The following is a 21,190-nucleotide window of genomic DNA, read 5'->3' on the forward strand; positions in this document are numbered from 1 at the left end:
GACCCCCCTAAGAACTCGCGAACGGTATGTCGTATGACCACCGAATTTTCAGAGAATGATGTACAGTAAAAATTTATCATATCTACAATTTTTATGTCGTTATGACGTAATATGACATCATTATGACGTCATTAATGTGATTTTATTGGCCAAAACCGTCAAAATAGGTTTTCCCTGAAAACTAAATGGTATTCAACATAACTGTACCAAAAGTGTTTATGACAGAATATTATGGTGTACTAAGTCTTATGTTGCCCATAGCAACACCGGTGACGTCATTAAATGACGTCATGCATATTTAAGATATCCGCCATCTTGGATCATCAATCTTGAATTTTCAAAAATAGTTTTTTTTCATGATAAAGCCTAAAATACATTGTTAACATACTAAACACCTTCATTCAAACCTTTTTTGTAAAAAGAAATGGAAGTATTGATGAAATTTTGATGAAAAAAACCGTATATACCTGTTCCAATGATATGGTCCGCCATCTTGGATCTTGGCCAATGACGTCATCACATTAGCATAAATTATGCATATTTAATGATAAAATTTACATAAAATTATATGGGATGTTATTGATATTAGAAACCATGAGTAACTTGACATAAAACCCAAAAAATTCTATTGTTGAACAAAAAATACTACATTTAGCAAAAAATGCCTGTCAGAAACCCGTTGCCATGGCAACACAAAAATTATTATCTTATTGCAATGATAGAGAATTGTTGCAACAATATTCTAGGAAAGTCACCAAGTTTGGCCGTTCTACGGCTAGCCGCTCAGACGCTAGGTGACATTAAAGTTGCCGCGGGCACTTTTAGCCCCCCCCGGTCCTAGGTAGGGTTAAATGTATTCAAGTAGATAACAATGACAAAAGGTAAATGGGTTTCTGCGGTGTTCGATTTTCGAGAAACATTCCATAGTAATCAAATATTTATCATCGATATAAAATTGCTAAGTTAATGGTTAAAATCTTTAGTATTAATTTGTTAGATTAATAACCAGAAATTGAAAAAAAATAATTAACATAAATTCTAACTAATTCTTCAAAACCTAAAGCACAAGCGATGGAGTCCATTCGAATACCAAGAGTTTCGATTTCCAATATCTTCCCACGAGGAATCATGGTATAAATCCCAATTGATGTCACAATGGACTGACATCTCGCGAGAGTACTGTTGGGCGAGAAGTCAGGCCATGTGACTAACGCCTTCTACTTCACCCTGACTGAGTGAGCGGTAACTTATGTAACGTGCGTAGGCCAATCTGTACTTCGGTATACTCTCTAGGAGTCACTCCCAAAAAACAGCTACTCATTAAGCAACTGAGTATAATTTCGAAAACGGTCAGATGTCTCAGGTAGCATCCACGTGCACTACATTTTGTCAGTGACTAGAAACCAGAGGAGACATGCAGGTTTATATGTACGAACTATTGAAACATCTGACTGTTTTTAAAATTAAATGCAGTTGCTTGAGCTGCTGTTTTTTGGCGTGACTCCTAGAGAGTATACCGAGGACGAGGTACAGATTGGTCTACGCCTGTTACATAAGTTACGCTTTTTTTGTTTTTCCTTTGTTTGTATTCTTTGAATTTGCTTCTTTACAGTTCAAGGGGCCAATACAGGATTAGTGATTTTCTAGATGATTTTTTTAATGTTACGTTTAGGCTTTATACATGAATAGAACTTATATTTTATTCTCAACGCCACATGTGAACATATAAAATGTTTTTAGGTAAAAACAAACTGCACATATAAAGTACTGATTGTTTGAGCTTAGGACATTGAGTCTCTAAAGAGCACGATATATGTTTTAAGGGGCCGGCGGGACGAGGAATTCGAATGACCGGTGTATTTGTCCTTGCTAAGACACTGGTCATGCTGGCTTTAACACATTTAATAGCCTTCCCATACACTCCTTCTCTAATATTTTGCAATGTAACAGATTCTATTGAAAAAAAATAGAAGTGTCAGTTATTGAATTTTTTAAACACATAGAATTTATAACATACATATAACATGCGAACATGTCACCAGAAAAAATGCAAAGCGTGCATTTTGTTCAGGAGCAGAAGATAAAAACAATCTGTGAAATATTACGTTTTAGTATTGTAGTATTGTTTGGACTAAAAATATTTACATTTCCAGATACAAAAAAATAATCCAACATCAAGAGAAGGTTGTTTATGTTGCAATCATTTTAAGCTTTTATTATCAATGTGTATTTTTAAATCTAACTTCTGAGGAATTGTTGCCTAACTTCGGAAAGGTTTCAAAGTTTTACCCACAATTCGTAAAGAAAGAGGTCAACAACTTAATGACATGCAGTGTACCTTGTTTGAGAACCGGATATCATGATAAAATGAATATATTATACTAAAACAAAGGTGGATTCAGACCTCAGTATACATCTGACTACTATGGGGATAAAATAGGCAGAGGCCTGACTGAGACAGGAACCAAGACAAATTACTCTTCAAGACACTTAACATCAATAGACAACAGAATTGAAGTACGGTTGTAAGAAGATGATCTTACATAATCTAGAATGTACTGACAACACTAAAATGCAGCTTTTGTTCTCTTCAAACCCGTTATGTACAAGTTTTTCGGAGACTACAGGGTGCCAGCTTTAGGCCATGGTAAACTTCGTGACACGATGCACCTGTTACTGGCGGGCTGAGAGGCTATGAAAGCGGGACCATTTTATCACCACAAGTAGACTGCAGAGAACGAAGACTCGTGGCTTAAAATCAAGACAGTGTTGTCGACACAAACATGCTAAAATGCTATTCCCACTTCATCACGCTGTTCATCAAATTTCAAGACACTCGATGCCACAGACATTTAAATTTACCATTTGCATTCCAATTAACCTTTGCTGTAGGGCGATAGATCGGTATGGGAAGTGTGTTAACAGAACGTGCTATCTCTTCAAGCACATATTTCAGTTGCTTTAATACAGTATCAAATTTGCAGGACAGTATCCATTTACTACCTATTTGGTTGGCGTAAAAAGATAACGGCCCCAAAAAAGTTCCCAAATGTATAAAACACGTAAAAGAGCCGAAGCCTAAACCTCTGCTTGTAAATTACCCCTGTCTGACACCGATGTATTTTAACGATTGTAGCGACTAACATTGCAATAGGATACAGCCTGCTGTAATTTTAGATTCTAAGCACGTCAGGCAGCTTTGTCTTCCGAGGCAAATTGCAAACATACCACGAACTTCTGCGCATGACAACTTCACAGAAATACCTTCCCCACACGCACCTGTGGTAAACTTCGTGGCATAATGTACCTGTTACTGGCAGGCTGAGAGGCTATTAAAGCGGGCCGATTTTAACACCACAAGCAGACTGCGGGGAACGAACACTCGTGGCTTCAGATCAAGGAACTATTGTCGACACAACAAAGGCGCTTCAGAAGGCTGTAAAAGCGGGATCATTTTAACACCACAAGTAGACTGCGGGGAACGAACACTCGTGGCTTCAGATCAAGGCACTGTTGTCGATGCAACAAAGGCGTTTCAGATATATTGTGGCTAAGGTGAGATACGAAGACTATAATACTCTGTGCATTACATTTTGTTTGTGATTTTTAAAAAGGGTAATGACAGCACAGTTAACAGCATAATATAGCAATGGTGTTACCAACAAGCAGTAAGTCCAGCAACTATATATGATTTTGGAAACGGTCAGACGTTACAGCTAGTATCCACTAGCTTTCGTCAGTGACTGAAAGACCAGAGAGAGAGGAGATATGCAGGTTTATAAGCACAAACTATTGATTGATATGCAAATAAAGTGAAGAAAATATTTTTTTGAAGTCGAAAAGGATACAAATGTCAGACAAGTTAAGACAAGATAATGCAAATTAGTCAGAAACCATCGGTATCGATTCTGACTTAAAAAAATAATTCTAAGTCTGAAATTCGAATTAATATTTGATTTATTTAGGTAAACGCAGTACTGTGTATATTGTCATGTCTACGTGACCCCTTGGCAATTGTAAGATATGGCTGGGGCTTTTAGAAAACGTTGGCTGTATATAGGGATAATGGAATTCCATATTTCAACAAGAGGTCGATGATTTCATACCTTCGTCATGTATGAGTTTGGTTTATCAGAAATATGCTGCTGTATATAGTTTGACTTTTATTTTGCTGGTATGTAAACCAAATGATGTGTGACACATAAGTCGTAGTACAGAAACACACGTTCTGCGAGTACGGAAATATTCCAACATAGTCACGATGAACGACAGAACCACCTGGAGATCCATATGCCGAGGCGCTGTTTATGCTCGTATTGGGAATATATGTCCCGAGAGAGAGGCGAACAACCTAATAAACATCTGTCCCCCCAGCAGTGAACATCAGTTTCAAATACTCCCAATTTGCATGCGATTTATTACTTCTCTCCACACAAGAGGGGACAGCTCCTATTTCAAAGTCCCTCAGAATATCATTGTAGATATACCAGAAATAAGCTGTAAAAGCAAAAACCACCTATCTAGTGTGTTCAACTATGGAAAAGTCACATTGACATGGAAGTCCAACCGCCAAATCGTCCATTTAGTCCTAAAATTTAACTTTTTGACCAGAGAAATAAAGTACGAGAAATGTAAACAATAAGAGAACGACCCCTGAACCCTTTGACGGCTAGCAAAGCACAAGAGGATGAGATTAGTTCTAAAGCTCTACCGAACAGTAAAAAACACTAAAAGCTAGTAATTCTTTAACAAAATAGAAAGAAACACTTCGGCTGGAAAATGCCAACATATATCCACTTATACAATAAAGATGTTTTCAGTTGGTTTGGATGCTCTCTTCAAAGAGTCGGTAAATACCTTACGAGGCAGGAAATATAAGTATAGAGATCCCGGACAACCAACATGTTTTTTTTTAATTTTATTGATTATTGATTACAAGTATAGAGATACCTGACAACCAACATGTTTTTAAAAATTTTATTGATTATTGATTACAAGTATACAGATACCGGTCAGCCTACATGTTTTTTTCTAATTTTTATTGATTATACGTTTCGCGTAATCAGGCATATTATTAAGCGTTTCCCCTCGCGTTTGCATGACGTTTATTTCCTCTCATTGCAGGCCAAATGTCACTATTTTTCACCTGCCAAGGACAAAAAGTGAAATTATTGATAGAAAGATAGATTGTTGGTTGGAAAAATGGTTGGAGAGAAGGACAAAGAGAGGCAAGGGCAAAAATGACTATAAACATTATGACATAGGTGTGGAAACAATCAAATAAATGAAAGTAGAATAGGAGTAAACGTTTATATCGATGAATGTACATCGGGGTTGTATATGCAATGATAGTTTTTTTAACACTACGTTTCCATTATTCCGCATCAGGCCATGCACGTACGTGTACATGCTACAGTAGCATCTGTGATGTAGGGGAACATCCAGCCATTGTCCAGAGTGGCCCTGCTCATCAATATTTCAGATTCAATCAGACAGTGAGATGCCCACATATATAATTAATTGCATTTGGATCCTATCTAGGGTGTTTCAAAATATCAACAACTTCGGAGTTCGGAGGTCTCATGTCTTCGACAGTGTGATATTGGTTTGTTGTGTGTTGTGTGTGTGTATAGTGTAGGTTTCTTTGAAGATGATTATCTTACTTACAGTGGTCAGAGAGTCTTTTTGTGAACGAAGCAACATACTATTTACCTAGCATGTACCATGTCTCTCTACGGAAATACGGATCGTAGAATTCGGCGAAAAGGAGATGAGAATTGGCCTCCGATGTGCAGCGATCCAAACTTCAAAACGGCAAAAAATCCTTCAACTAGAAAGGCCGACATTTGCTCAAGAGGAAATACGGCACATTTCACCCATTCTTCCTCCCCATTCCAAATTTCCCCTAGAAAGGCCAATATTTGCTCAGGAGTAAATGCAGCATGGCTTCACCACATCCCCAGTACCAAAAATGGACCTATCCCCCTCCCGCTCAAATGGATTGTTCCTAAATCACCCCTGTTCAAAATGTGAACTTTTCCCACAGTTTATACCCCCATGCAGCAATGGAATCTTCCAACCCCTTCTGCTTTGGGAACATGTAGAACCCTGGTAGAACCCTGAAGTGTTCTATTTGAACTGTCAGTTTGGAATTTGGGTTTTCAAGCTATAATCGCAGTTTTTACTCATAAAAGGTAAATAATAGTATTTTAAAGGATTGAATCTGCATAGTGAATACTTAGAGTCTAAGCATTTGGTGCCAAGCTACCTTTATGCTGAATTTCGGGTCATTTGGTTTTGGTATTAGCGCATAGGAGCGAAAAATGTACTTTTTTGGTAAAAAAATAGCACAAAAGTCCCATTTAACATAATTTTAAAGTGACACACGCCAAAAGCGTGAAAAGAGTTCAGTGGGATTGTATCAAAGGATCTCCTATACCAAATTTCAGGTCATTCGGTTTTAATATTAAAGCAAAGGAGCCGAAATTGTACATTTTTGATCCGAAAATAGCAAAAAATCCCTATTTTACGCAATTTTAAAGCGGGGTACGTCAAAAGTGTGAATGGCAGTCTTTGTACATGTGTTCAAGGTATCCACATAGCCTTCTGTCGAAGGCAATGAATAGGGAGAAACTAGGCCAACAAAGAGACCATACGATTGAACTGCTTCTAAAATATAATTTACCAGGTAGTGCCGTATGGTTCTCGAGGAAAAAGGAGCAGAACTGAATTTACAACTAACTCTGTGAAATGGTTGTATGTGCTCTGGTCCTATTTGCGCACAATTTTTTCTACTAGTTCTAGCTAACATGTTGGAGTCGAACACTTGTAAGCTTCAAGTTGCACAGAGTAGGGCATGCAGATTGATTTTGAAATGCTCACTAGACACACCTGTCAAGCAAATGCACTCAGATCTGGGTTGGCTGACGGTCAGAGAGAGGTTCGCTGCCAGTACTTTTGATATGTTTTTTTGTTTAGAATTCTTAACAGTCACGAACCCCAAAACATCTTCAGCTTGATTGTTCCCGTCAATTCTACCCACAAGTATTCAAGTAGATCTTCCAATTCTTGCAGTTTCAAACTACCTAAACAAAAAAAAACAAACAGCAAAAAAACATTTCTCTACCGCGCCATTAATGTATGGAACACCCTGCCACCCAGCATTAAAACACAGACCAGTCCACATCAATTAAAAAAGACCATCCACCAGTTGTACATAAGTTAAGTTGTATACATTAAGTTATGTTATAATCGTTTTGTCTAACCTATATAAAATTTGATATGTATGTTCATTTTTTTTTTAATTTTGCTGTCAGTATGTTCATATGTTTACATATTTTGAACCCTGGAAGATTAGTCATCGACTAAAAGGTATCGAAATAAACGAAACTCCATCCATTGTTTTCTGTAGCAGCCGTTATAAATACTTTACAATCCATCCCGATGGACTGTTTTAGAGGACAGAATTAGCTCCACGAAACAAATTGTAAAAGACAAGTAGGAATTTCCACCAACAGGTTGCATCAACATAATAATGGCCATATTTATGTTTCATTACTTGATCAAATGCAGTCACTTAAGAAGTTTAAAAAATGTAAAAACTAGAGACTCCAACTTTGCAGTTAGTTTAATCTATGTGGGCAGATGTTGGCTTCTGATTGATTAATAACATTGCTTTGAAAGAATCCTGTCAATAATGAAAAAAATGCACAATTTAGAGGATGGTCTTTTTAATAGTGGATTTTCTTTAATTGACAGGATATGGTCCTGTCAATATTGCAATTTTCTGTAATTGACAGGATGGTACTGTTCTTTATATGCAGCTTTTCTTCTCTTCAAACCCGTTACGTACAAGTTTTCGGAGACTACAGGGTGCCAGTTCTAGGCCATGGTAAACTTCGTGACACGATGTATCTGTTACTGGCGGGCAGGAAGGCTATAAAAGCGGGAATATTTTAACACCACAATCAGACTGCGGGGAACGATCACTTATAGCTTCAGATCAAGGCACTGTTGTCGACACAAAGAAGCTAAAATGATATTCACACTTCATCACGCTGTTCATCAGATTTCAAGACACTCGATGCCACAGACATTTAAATTTACCATTTGCATGCAAATTTACCATTGCTGTTGGGCGATAGATCGGTATGGGAAGTGTGTCAACAGATCGTGCTATCTTCTCTTCAAGCACACCTTTCAGTTTTTAATAGAGTATCAAATTTGCAGGACAGTATCCATTTACTACCCATTTGGCTGGTTTAAAAAAAGAAAACATCCCCCAAAAGCCCTCAAAATGCCTAAAACACGTATAAGAGCCGAAGCCTTAACCTCTGCTTGTAAATTACCCCTGTCTGACACCGATGTATTTTAACGATTGTAGCGACTGACATTACAAGGATACAGCCTGCTGTAATTTTAGATTCTAAGCACGTCAAGCAGCTTTGTCTTCCGAGGCAAATTGCAAACATACCACGAACTTCTGCGCATGACAACTTCACAGAAATACCTTCCCCACACGCACCTGTGGTAAACTTCGTGGCATGATGTACCTGTTACTGGCGGGCTGAGAGGCTATTAAAGCGGGCCGATTTTAACACCACAAGTAGACTGCGGGAAACGAATATTTGTGGCTTTAGATCAAGGCACTGTTGTCGACAAAGGCGCTTCAGATATATTGTGACTAAGGTAAGATACGAAGACTATAATACTCATTTACATTTTGTTGTTGATTTTTAAAAAGGGTAATGACAGCACAGTTAACAGCATAATGTAGCATTGGTGTTGCCAAAAAGCAGTTAGTCCAGCAACTGGATATGATTTGGTCGTGGCGTAGTGGCAGAGTGCGCGACTCGGAACTTAGAGTCCCAGGTTCGAGTCCTGACATGCCACCGATCTTGTGCCCTTGGGAAAGCCACTTTACACGCCTTCCCTCACTCAGCTCAGGTGTAAATGAGTATTGTCCTGTCATGGCATGTTTTTGTCCCGTGTTTGTGGCGGCATTAATGTAAGTTAAAAAAAAACAAACTTGAGTGTGTCGTCACCACGTCTGGTGATTACATGTTGGAATAAAAACAAACTGGATATGATTTTGGAAACTAGCTTTCGTCAGTGACTGAGAGACCAGAGGAGAAATGCAGGCTTATAAGCACACACAATTGATTAATATACAAATAAAGTGAAGACAATTTTTTTGAAGTCGAAAAGGGCACAAAAGTCAGACAAGTTAAGATAAGATAAGGCAAATTAGTCACAAAGCATTTTATTGATTCTGACTTAAAAAAAGTAATTTATTTCTTTATTTCATTTTCACACACCTGGGTAGCCCAACTCAGCTTTGACAAGTTGATTTTCAGTGGGGCCCAGTTTACAGAAATAATAAAACGTGAGTTAATACTTGAACAGAAGTAACAAAGAATTGTATGTACAACATAAATAACCCAGGTAACCAAATTATACAAAATAAATACATGAGATTTCTTAGTATCTCACAAAACCGTAGAGAACAAATCAAAATCGTTGTCCGTTACTCAGAAGTCATTGATCGGTCAAGGTCGGAAATTTAAAGTCTGAAATTCGAAATAATATTTGATTTATTTAGGTAAACGCAGTACTGTGTATATTGTCAAGTCTACGTGACCCCTTGGCAATTGTAAGATATGGCTGGGGCTTTTAGAAAACGTTAGCTCTAGTATATAGGGATAATGGAATTCTATATTTCAGCAAGAGATCGATGACTTTATACCTTCGTCATGTATGAGTTTGGTTTATCAGAAATATGCTGCTGTTTATAGTTTGACTTTTATTTTGCTGGTATGTAAACCAAATGATGTGTGACACATAAGTCGTAGTACAGAAACACACGTTACGCCAGTACGGAAATATCCCAACATAGTCACGATGAACGACAGAACCACCTGGAGATCCATATGCCGAGGCGCTACGCTTCCCTTGGAAGCATGCGGCCTTGAGTGAGTGAGTGAGTGAGTGAGTGAGTCACGATGATTGTCATCGTCGTCACTTCTGGGTGTATCTTTTCGGATTCAGTGTGTTGTGTATTCAATGTTGGTGTTTTCATTGACTTGCACGTTACTTGAAAGAGTTGTATGCCTTAGAATGGGACGTAGTCTACTGTTTATGCTCGTATTGGGAACATATGCTCCGAGAGAGAGGCGAATAACCTATTAAACACCCCCCCAGCAGTGAACATCATTTTCAATTACTCCCAATTTGCATGCGATTTATTACTTCTCACCACACAAGAGGGGACAGCTCCTTTTTTAAAGTCCCTCAGACTATCATTGTAAATATACCAGGAATAAGCTGTAAAAGCAAAAACCACCTATTTATAGTGTGTTTAACTATGGAAAAGTCACATTGGCATGAAAGTCCAACCGCCAAATCGTCCATTTAGTCCTAAAATTAAACTTTTTGACCAGAGAAATAAAGTACGAGAAATGTAAACAATGAGAGAATGACCCCTGAACCCTTTGACGGCTAGCAAAACACAAGAGGATGGGATTAGTTTTAAAGCTCTACCGAGCAGTAAAAAAACACTTAAAGCCAGTATTTTGTTAACAAAATAGAAAGAAACACTGCGGCTGGAAAATGCCAACATATATCCACCTATACAAAAAAGATGTTTTCAGTTGGTTTGGATGCTCCCTTCAAAGAGTCGGTAAATACCGTACGAGGCAGGAAATACAAGTATAGAGATACCGGACAACCAACATGTTTTTTTTTTGTAATTTTATTGATTATTGATTACAAGTATAGAGATACCGGTCAGCCTACATGTTTTTTTCTTCTAATTTTTATTGATTATACGTTTCGCGTATTCAGGCATATTTTTAAGCCTTTACCCTCGCGTTTGCATGACGTTTATTTCCTCTCCTTGCAGGATAAAGGTCACTATTTTTCACCTGCCAAGGACAAAAAAGTGAAATAATTGACAGAAAGATAGATTGTTGGGAAAATGGTTGGAGAGAAGGACAAAGAGAGGCAAGGGCAAAAATAACTATAAACATTATGACATAGGTGTGGAAACATTAAGATAAATGAAAGTAGAATAGGAGTAAACGTTTATATCGATGAACGTACATCAGGGTTGTATATGCAATGATACTTTTTTAACACTACTTTTCCATTATTCCACATCAGGCCATGCACGTACGTGTACATGGTACCCCAACATCTGTGATGTAGGGGAACAACCAGCCAGGTAGCGCCGTATGGTTCTCGCGGAAAAAGTAGCAGAACTGAATTTACAATTAACTCTGTAAAATGGTTGTATGTGCTCTGGTCCTTTTTGTGGCACAGTTTTGTCTAACAGTTCTAACTAACATGTTGAAGACGATCATTTTTACGCTTCAAGTTTTACAGAATACGGCATGCAGATTGATTTTGAAATGCTCACTAGACACACCTGTCAAGCAAATGCACTCAGACCTGGGTTTGCTGACTGTCAGAGAAAGGTTCGCTACCAGTACTTTCAATATGTTTTTTATAATTCTTAACGGTCCCAAAACCCAAAAACATCTACAGCTCCATTGTTCCCTTCTATTCTACCCATAGAATTCAACGAGATTTTCCAATTCTTGCAGTTTCAAACTCCCTAAAAAAAACAGCAAAACGTGAACATTTGTCTACCGCGCCATTAATGTATGGAACACCCTGCCACCCAGTATTAAAACACAGACCAGTCCACATCAATTAAAAAAGTTAAGTTGTAAATATTTAGTTATGATCGTTTTGTGTAACCTATATATAATTTGTGATGCATATTCATCCTTTTTTTATTTTGCTATCAGTAAGTTCGTATTTTTATATGTTTTGAACCCTGGAAGATTAGTCATCGACTAAAAGGTATCGAATTAAACGAAACTCTATCCATTGTTTTCTGATGCCGCTGTTATTAATACTTCACAATCCATCCCGATATTGTTTTATAGCACAGAATTAGCTCCACAAAACAAATTGTAAAAGATAAGTAGGAATATCCACCAACAGGTTGCGTCAACATAATAATGGGCAAATTTATGTATCATTACTTGATCAAATGCATTCACTTAAAGAAGTTTAAGAAATGTAAAAACAAGAGACGGGGAAGGGACATGTTGCCGTTGCTTAGTAAGCAGAGTGCCTTTATCAAGCACGTCGGCAGAACGTGGATGATACTGTATCAGATTCTATGTTTATTGTCCATTGTAGCTCTATTTCCTTATTATGTGGTTGAGACAGTGGTGGAGGTCGGACTGCGATCAGCTTAATGGATTTTTTTCAGTTGATATTGTTTCTAAGTTTCGTTAAATAATTTTTATGTTAACCCTACCTAGACCGGGCTTTTTTTGACATGGGGGGACCGGGGGGGGCGTCTTTTGACCCCCCCTAAGAACTCGCGAACGGTATGTCGTATGACCACCAAATTTTCAGAGAATGGTGTACTAGTAAAAATTTATCATATCTACAATTTTTATGTCGTTATGACGTAATATGACGTCATTATGACGTCATTAATGTGATTTTATTGGCCAAAACCGTCTAAATAGGTTTTTCCCTGAAAACCTCCCTGGTATACAACATAACTTTACCAAAAGTGTTTATGACAGGATATTAGTGTGTACTAAGTCTTATGTTGCCCATAGCAACACCGGTGACGTCATAAAATGACGTCATGCATATTTAAGATATCCGCCATCTTGGATCATCAATCTTGAATTTTCAAAAAAGTTTTTTTCATGATAAAGCCTAAAATACATTGTAAACATACTAAACACCTTCATTCAAACCTTTTTTGTAAAAAGAAATGGAAGTATTGATGAAATTTTAATGAAAATAACCCGTATATACCTGTTCTAATGATATGGTCCGCCATCTTGGATTTTGGCCAATGACGTCATCACATTAGCATAAATTATGCATATTTAATGATAACATTTACATAAAATTATATGGGATGTTATTCATATTAGAAACCATAAGTAACTTGACATAAAACCCATAAAATTCTATTGTTGAAACAAAAAGTACTAAATTTAGCAAAAAATGCCTGTCAGAAACCCGTTGCCATGGCAACACAAAAAATTAATATCTTATTCCAATGATGGAGAATTGTTGCCAAAAATATTTTAGGAAAAGTCACCAAGTTTGGTCGTTCTACGGCTAGCCGTTCAGACGCTACGTGACATCAAAGTTGCCGCGGGCACTTTTAGCCCCCCCCGGTCTAGGTAGGGTTAACTGTCAGTACAGCCAAACTTAACAAGCAGTCTACATCGAGGCACGCGGTGCCTTCCATTTCGTCCAGGAGGGTGTGACTGTGTTGTGCACTTTTGACTGTTTGTTCTGATTGATTCCCACAGGGTAAATCCTAAGGGATGTCTGATTGGCGTCTGCTCTGTACCGTCGGGACTATATGTTGCCTTCTCATAACTTCCTGTCGCGGTGAAGGTACAGTTACTGTACTTTATACAAGAAACAAAATTAATAATAAAAAACATGTATAGTATAATTTGAAATACGTAACCTAAGTAACTCACAAAATATGTGTAGAGTTGAAATTTAGATCCAACACAAAAAGTTATCTCTCACCTAGAGCTTTTAAACAGTCACTCTGGTCTTCAACGAGGATGTGTATAAGGTCGTGGTCAAATTGTAGCAGGTGGGAGATGAAAATTGCGCTTCCGAAGAGTCCTTTATTTAAGGAGACGAACAAACACTTGGACTTTGTACCTTTGGACTTTGCTGAAGGCTTCTTGGAGTTGGGTGATCTAGGAGAAGTCGCTTTATTGATGGGTCAACTGCAATGTCCGATTTCATAATACGTTTATGCAATAGAAGTAATACACCGACCGAAGAACGACCTCATACCTTTGCAAATGATTTTAACCTGAGGAACTAAGGAAGACCCGAGTGACTGGTCGAAAGCTCTAGGCGAGAGAACCTTTTGTGTTGGATCAAGTTTTAACTCTAAATATGTATTACCAACAAAGATGAACTTTTATGATAACTCGCAAAATAACATTTTAGCTTTACATATTATTTTATTACCTGGTGCTCGCAGGAAGAGTATTAACCCTATCTAGACTGAGGGGGGGGGGGGGGGGGGGCGTAAATCCCCGCGCCAACTTTGATGTCAGATGGCGTGGACATTTTATAAATCAATTTGGATAATAGGACGATAAAACACTTCCAACATGTAATTAAGAACGAGAGGAACATTGGCCGATATTTATTATTTAGATGAAGGCGTAATTTGCATAAAAATAGGGAAATTTCTGTAATCTTATTATGACAGCTGCCAGGAATTTGATACTTGCCGCATTTGAAAGCTATGTGAAGATGAAAATCATTGAACACAATTCAAATCAGGACCTCATTTGCACAGTTTATGAGAATATGCCTTCTATGTTAAGATAAGATGGTCATTAGGTGGATAATATCATCAACTGATAAACATTAATGCAAATAATGCACTTATTGGTATGAGGTCGTTCTTCTGTCGGTGTATTACATGACTATTGTATAAACGTGTTATAAAATCAGATATTGCAGTTACATCGTTTTTCACCGGCACTGCACGTGACAAGTGGCAACAGTAGGAAATTTAAAAATAAGGTATACGTGTGACGTAATGACGTTACCATCCCAGGAAAAATCGAGTGTTATCAATTCTTCTCCCTTTTCGCAGGAGCATGGCTGCGACAGGATACTTCATGGGTCGTGAACTCCACCGGCACACCGTGGGTCATGAACGGAGTGACACATGATGCCGCAAAAGCCTTGGATGGGGACACTAATACCTACTGGAACGTCTCAGATACCTGGCGAAACTACAACAAATGGTATATCGTGCTGGACATCGCAGCGCCTCTAAATCTGACTCGCATCGCAGTGAATTGCAACGGAGACACCAATCATGACATTGCAGCCTTCAAGTTGCAAAGTTCTCAGGTTGGGAGTCCGTACAGCTGGGAGGACGTTGTGTCTGTCGATAACGTGCAGGGAGGGACGGACCAGAGGCAAGAGTTCGGCGGGTTCCAGGGAACAGCGCGGTACTGGAGGTTCGTGGTCACCCGGACCCACGGGGGCTGGCAACCTCATCTCACTGAACTCAACCTCTACAGCATCTCGCCAGGTATTTTTCTTCTTTCTTTGGTCGGGCATGTAGTCTGATTGCTCCAGTAGCCGGTTTACGTCTTACATTTGGAGCAAAACTTTATATCATTTTCTTTGTTAAAATATGGATAATAAAATATATTAGAGACAATAACTTCATAACGCCTTTATGGGTTGTGATCAGATTTGGTATGCTTGTAAGTCTTAGGAACACAAAGGTCAAGGTGAAATATGGGCCTCCTGGTGGATGACCATGGTACTCCAGCAGAACGTCGGGTTTTTGTATCTTTTGTCCTGAACATGCATGCTATGGTCTTGACTTTTTGGTAACAGATAGCTTTTCCAATCAAAAATAAGTGCTGTCGGTTAAGTCCCTCTAGCAGCTTGTTCTGGAAGTGCCAGGGAGTTTCTGGCGAAATCTTTAATAGCCGATAAGTCCAGATAGGAACCACGTATTCTCATCATTTTGGTGTGTAGGCAGCTGAGATAGAGTTGTACATAATTAAATGCAAATTATGCAAATGAGGACTAAATCTGCATAATAAAACATATGTAGACTGGGCTTTTTGGGGATATTTGGGACTGAAGGCTCATTCCGAGTATGTTGTACTAGTAATAATCAATCATATCAACAATTTTGATATCATTATGACGTTAGATGACATCAGTAGTCTTTCATGTGATTTATTGCTTAAAACGGTTTTCTCTTAAAACTTAATGGTATTCAACACAGGTTTAACAAAAATTGTTTATGATATTAAGGTCTACTTAATCATGTGTTGCCTATATCATAAAATGTCATAGAATGACGTCAGGCATATTAAAAGCTGTCCGCCATTTTGGATCCACAATATTGAATTTTTGAAAATCTTTTTTCTTCAAGATAAAGCCTAAAAATACAATGGAAATAGACTAGAGATGTTTAATTTAACGTTTTCTTTAACAGAAATCGAAGTTGGGATGAAATTTTGAGAAAAATAGCTGCCGGAATTTAACTGATCTAATGATATGGTCCTCTTTATCATTTAATCAGTTGAATTCCGGCTATCTTTATCTTTTTTTAATCTATTTTTCTTTTTTGGATTTTGGCCAATGAAGTCATCAAATTTGCATAAATTATGCATGATTATTGATGAAAATTACATGGAATTTAGTATATAAGATGTCATTGATATTAGAAAGCATGCGTAAATTAACATAAAAGCCCGAAAATTTAATTGTTGAAGTCAAAATTTTACAAAAATTTATAGTCTAGATTTTACAAAAAATGCCTGTCAGAAACTCGTTGCCATGACAATACGAGAAAATATTAATTTATCTTACTGCTATAAAAATTGTTAGCAACAATATCTTATAAATGTCACCAAGTGTGGTGGCCCTAGCACAAGGCATTCGGACATTATCCGACATCAAAGTTGGCGCGGGCACTTATTGCCCACCGCCCCACCACCCCTACCCCCCAGTCTAGATAGGGTTCAAGGTAGCAGAACACAGTAATAATGAGCAACCCCTGCGTGTCTATGACGCGAGTATAGAAAGTGGTGCAGAGAGCCTGGGTAGAGAGCCTGATAAGAGCGTCAGCCAGACGTAAATTGCGCTGTGTAGTGTAGGAATGCATTGGGTTTCGAGACTGTATGATTTAAATTGTGAAGGTTTTGCAGTTCGTGTATTTATTTATTTATTTATTTATTTATTTATCTTAACAACGTATGGGTAGTCTCTTCAGCCCCGCGGGGATGATTTCCAAGAGAGCCCATAATAAATAAACAAGAATATAATGCAAACAAGGATACAGAAAAGATAATATAACATAAATTAAATCAACATAAGTTAAGGTAGTGTATAATGGTGCCTGAGGACTTTGGGGACATCTTAAAAATACTAGTTAGAATTACTTTTGGTCATTGAAATTTTTCATATAAGTACCTTATTGCAAGACAATAATTTATGCAAATTTTTATGACGTCACGATGACGTAATCTGGAGTTTTGAGCCACGCCCCCTTTTTAGAAAAATCAATTTTCCTGGCCAGTGCTTTGGTTTTCATTAACCATATTTTGTAGAAAGGCGCACTATAGTGATAGCAAAAAACGTACGTCAGGATTTTTTTCTATCTTCAAATGTTGATTTTTAATGAATTTTTTCGTAAATTTTAACAGTGCCATACGCCAGCGGCCCTCCCCAGCACATAAAGCGGCGCAGCGTGTCGGCCTGACGTACGTTTTTAGTTTAGAAGCTTATGTTTAAAATAAAACAATTTTTGGTCCCTTTTCATTAGCAGTTTTGCCACAGTTTTGATCTAAAAATGCTGTATATGCTGTATGGGTTACATAAATGTCCATTTTGGAGCCAAAAAGAGCCGAAATCGCCAGGTTCTGGTCCGCATTCCAAAGGCCCCGATGACTTCCGGTAAAATGCGGGTCATTGACCCTTCAGCACGCTGTATTTACCATTCTGAGCCGCGATTTAGAAAAACAGGCCAGGGATATGTCCAGTAAAAAGAACAGCCCAAGCATCCCCATTCTTAAAGCGTGGGGGAGTCACGTGACGAAACCAAAATGGCGGACGACGACTTGGATGCCGCGAAGGACGCTGTGCGGTTTGCGGCAACATTTGGGCCGCTAGACAATCTTTTAAACGGCTATACCCTACGTAGTTTTGCAGGTGGACTTTAATGGACTATTCTGAGACCTTTCTGGAGAAAAACCGTCCGCGTTTTCTGGAGTTACGGACTTGTTTTTGATGCCTACCCCCGAAGTTCTTTGTTGTGTTACGGAAAGCAACATACTCGGAAAAAAGACTGAAAACATGGAGTTACCGGAGTAGATATAGCCCTGGTGAAAAGCCTGCCCGTACTTGGTATGAGATTTCTAGCGAATATAATTTTGTTGATTATGTGAATTTCTGTTGAACGTTGTCCTAGTAGACGTGTGCTTACAGTATATGATTTTTTTTTACGTACGGAGTTCTATCTGCAAAATATGGACGATCCGTTATAAGCTGCCACCGCTGTAAACCGTAAAGATATGTTCGTCGTTACAGTAAGATTGTGTATGCATTCCGCTCTAAGAAAGCTTGAAGTTTGTTTGTATTGTATTTCTTTAAATAAAAAAAGAACGTTGCAGATTGGAAATCAGTTCTTGTGTCATGTTTGTTCAAGTACTAGTATCTTCTTCCTACAACTGCATATAACAGTTACTACCGGTAGTATATTTACAAACATTTTGCAGTCGAAACAAACTCAAACGTTCCTTTTGGCAGTCAAATGTTTTTTCATAGGAAGTTGTTGGCGTAATCCATGCCTTTTTCTTGGTGATTTCTGTGGTATATTTCCAGTTGAATATGTGTTCCGACTTGATTAGCCGGCATGGCAGGTTTTCGTAAATTCTTTGCAGTTGGCAGATTTTGGTTACTTAGCGGTCTACAAATAACATGATGTACTGTATTTACAAACGCTCTAAGTATCAGGAAAATTGCCTTTTCCTTTCCCAATGGCAAAGTGAAGCTCACACACCCAGCGGAATCGTGCTTTCGCTTCAGTGGGGCCGGGGGGTGTGCACATTATTTGGAAGAGCACTCCATATTTGGAAGAGCACTCCATATATGGGAGCCCGGATGGTAGATGGCGCGTAAAAATTGCGAACTTTGTCGTTCAATTTCGCGGTCAAAATGTGGCCCTGGCAAAAAATATGTTATAGATTATAAAAATAGACCAAAAAGTCTACCATGTCAGATAGAGTTTTTTTTCTATATTAGTATTTCCAAAAAGTCCTCAGGCACCCTTCAATATGACCTTAAGCACAACAGTCGGTCGATGGTCTTTGGAGGGCCAGAGGTCAAATTCCGAGTAACTTAGGAAATGATACAAAATAGTAGTAATAATTGAAAATAAGAATGATGAATCATATAAACAAATCAAACAAATCAATAAACATAGCTAAATCAAGGTTGTCGAGATCGTCATTGGGTAGTCAGGTGTATAAATGCGCCGTATTACGCAACTGGCTTTCGGGGGAGTCGGCTGCAGTTTAGGTCACGTCCGTAGAGGGCGATTTCAAAGTATACGTTACGAGCAGATACGCCGACAGGATTTCTAGATATTTTGTAGTTTATACCTTCTTCTCAAACATATTCGATTTTCGTATTTGTGAAGTGCACCCTACTATAATTTTCACCGCGTCGATGTGAGTCATCTTGGGGTCCTTAACTATAGAAATCCCCATAAGGCGAAAACTGTGTTCTGCTACGAATTACGGGCCAATTCCCGTGTCTATTGAAGGTAGCAGAACACAGTTTTCGCCCTATTGGGATTTCTATAGTTTTTTTTATTAGTATTTCGATATACAAAAACATGTACAGGCAAGACATAAACAAAGCAAAAAGTAATAACGTAATGGTAACAGAGAAATAATCCACGGATCCAAAAATACTATTAAAAACATTATTCATGTGATCAGTGGATATCTTTTTACAAAGTGTATCACTCAGAGAACAAAAAGGTGACATGAAAGTTGCGCTATCTTTCCCCAAAGACAGTTGTAAAAACAGGTACAAAGTCTACTTTGTAGAGGTGGATTTGCAACCCCTCGCGCCGTGGACTGTTTAGAAAATTACAGTACTAGAATTTTCTTTATAATTTACTCAGGTATAGTCAAGGCTTGGGTCTTTCTGCCAGCATCAGTCATTTCTGCCGGAATTTTTTTTTTTTTCTGGGATTATCCTACGCGAAAAGTCGCAATTTGGGGCATTAATTTTGGAGTGAAAATAATGTTTTTTCCGTTGATTTTACCAAATTTAAAAAGGTTGAAGAAACCAAACTCAGCTTGTCTTGTAGCTGAAGAGATATCCTTTCGACCCATATACTGTTATTCTCCTTCCGAATTATTCCACGCCAGAGACTGTCGCTAGATTTGAGGGTGTGCAGCTTCGAATAGAGGCCCCAAATAAACTGGCGTGTGCCCCCTTAATAATCAACATGATCAAAATACATGTGGTCACCATGGGCAGGTATCAGGCCTTGAGCGAACCCAAATGAGTGGTCGCGGTCGCGTTGTCCAGGTGGTCACCTTGTGCCAATGGGGAAAATTTTGGGGGAAAAGCGGTCACCATGGACAGGTGACCTGCTTGACGATGTGGTCTCCTTGGCAGGTTTGACTGCATAAAGATTTCAGGAAGAGGCTAAACAGACACCAAAAACAATGGAAGACCTTGATGAAGGTGCCATGAAGAAGAACAAGAGTCTGGATAAAACTGTAATAACTTGCAGGAGTCAAACTAGAGACAATTACCACTGGAGATAACCAATTCAACTACTAGATTTGCCACTGATATACATACATGTACTAAGTTTTAGTGTAATAGATGTATAAAATATCTAAGGAGTGATGAAGGTTGATAATAAAACTCTGTACCTATACAAAGGACTACCTTTACGTTTTACCTAATACATATGTATACAAAGATGTAATGTAAATCAGCAGCATTCTGTTATTTTTATAGTTCATTACTTTTACAGTCGCGTGTCAGTTGTCAGAAATGTTGAGTTAGTACACTTACTCATTTTGTTATCATGGAAAGATAAAGCATGCATTTGTAGTTGTAGTTACCTCCATGAAAAATGCAGGTATTGTTTTTGGTGTGTCTGTCTGTCTGTCTGTATGTCTGTGTGTCTGTCTGTCTGTCTGTATGGTATTCTGTATGTACAAATGTATGTGTGTGTGTGTGTGTGTCTGTCTGTCTGTGTGTCTGTCTGTTTGTGTGTGTTTCCGCAACTTTGTGGTCAGCATAACTTCAGAACGCCTTTATGGATTATAATGATATTTGGTATGTTGGTAAGTCTTCCTGGTGGATGACCTTGGAACTGCAGCAGAACTTCCGTTTTTTGTATCTTTTGTCCTGAACATGCCATGGTCTTGATGTTTTGGTGACAGATTGCTATTCCTGTCAGAAATAAGTGATGTGAGTTTGGTCCCCCTAGCAGGTTGTTCTGGTAAGTTAGCTCAGGTAAGTTAGCTTATCTTACCAATGTTATATATGATGTATAATCTTACTTACCTATTATATTTCAGGTTCTAAT

At 38.2% G+C, this 21,190-nt stretch overlaps 1 pseudogene; it reads left to right on the forward strand.

The window, feature by feature from the left end:
* LOC109475929 overlaps positions 1-21,190 on the forward strand; it is a 48,506-nt pseudogene that overhangs the window by 6,963 nt on the left and 20,353 nt on the right.

This window comes from Branchiostoma belcheri, unplaced genomic scaffold (assembly GCF_001625305.1).
Source record: "Branchiostoma belcheri isolate BF01 breed outbred unplaced genomic scaffold, Haploidv18h27 scaffold355, whole genome shotgun sequence".
Taxonomy (NCBI): Eukaryota; Metazoa; Chordata; class Leptocardii; order Amphioxiformes; family Branchiostomatidae; genus Branchiostoma; species Branchiostoma belcheri.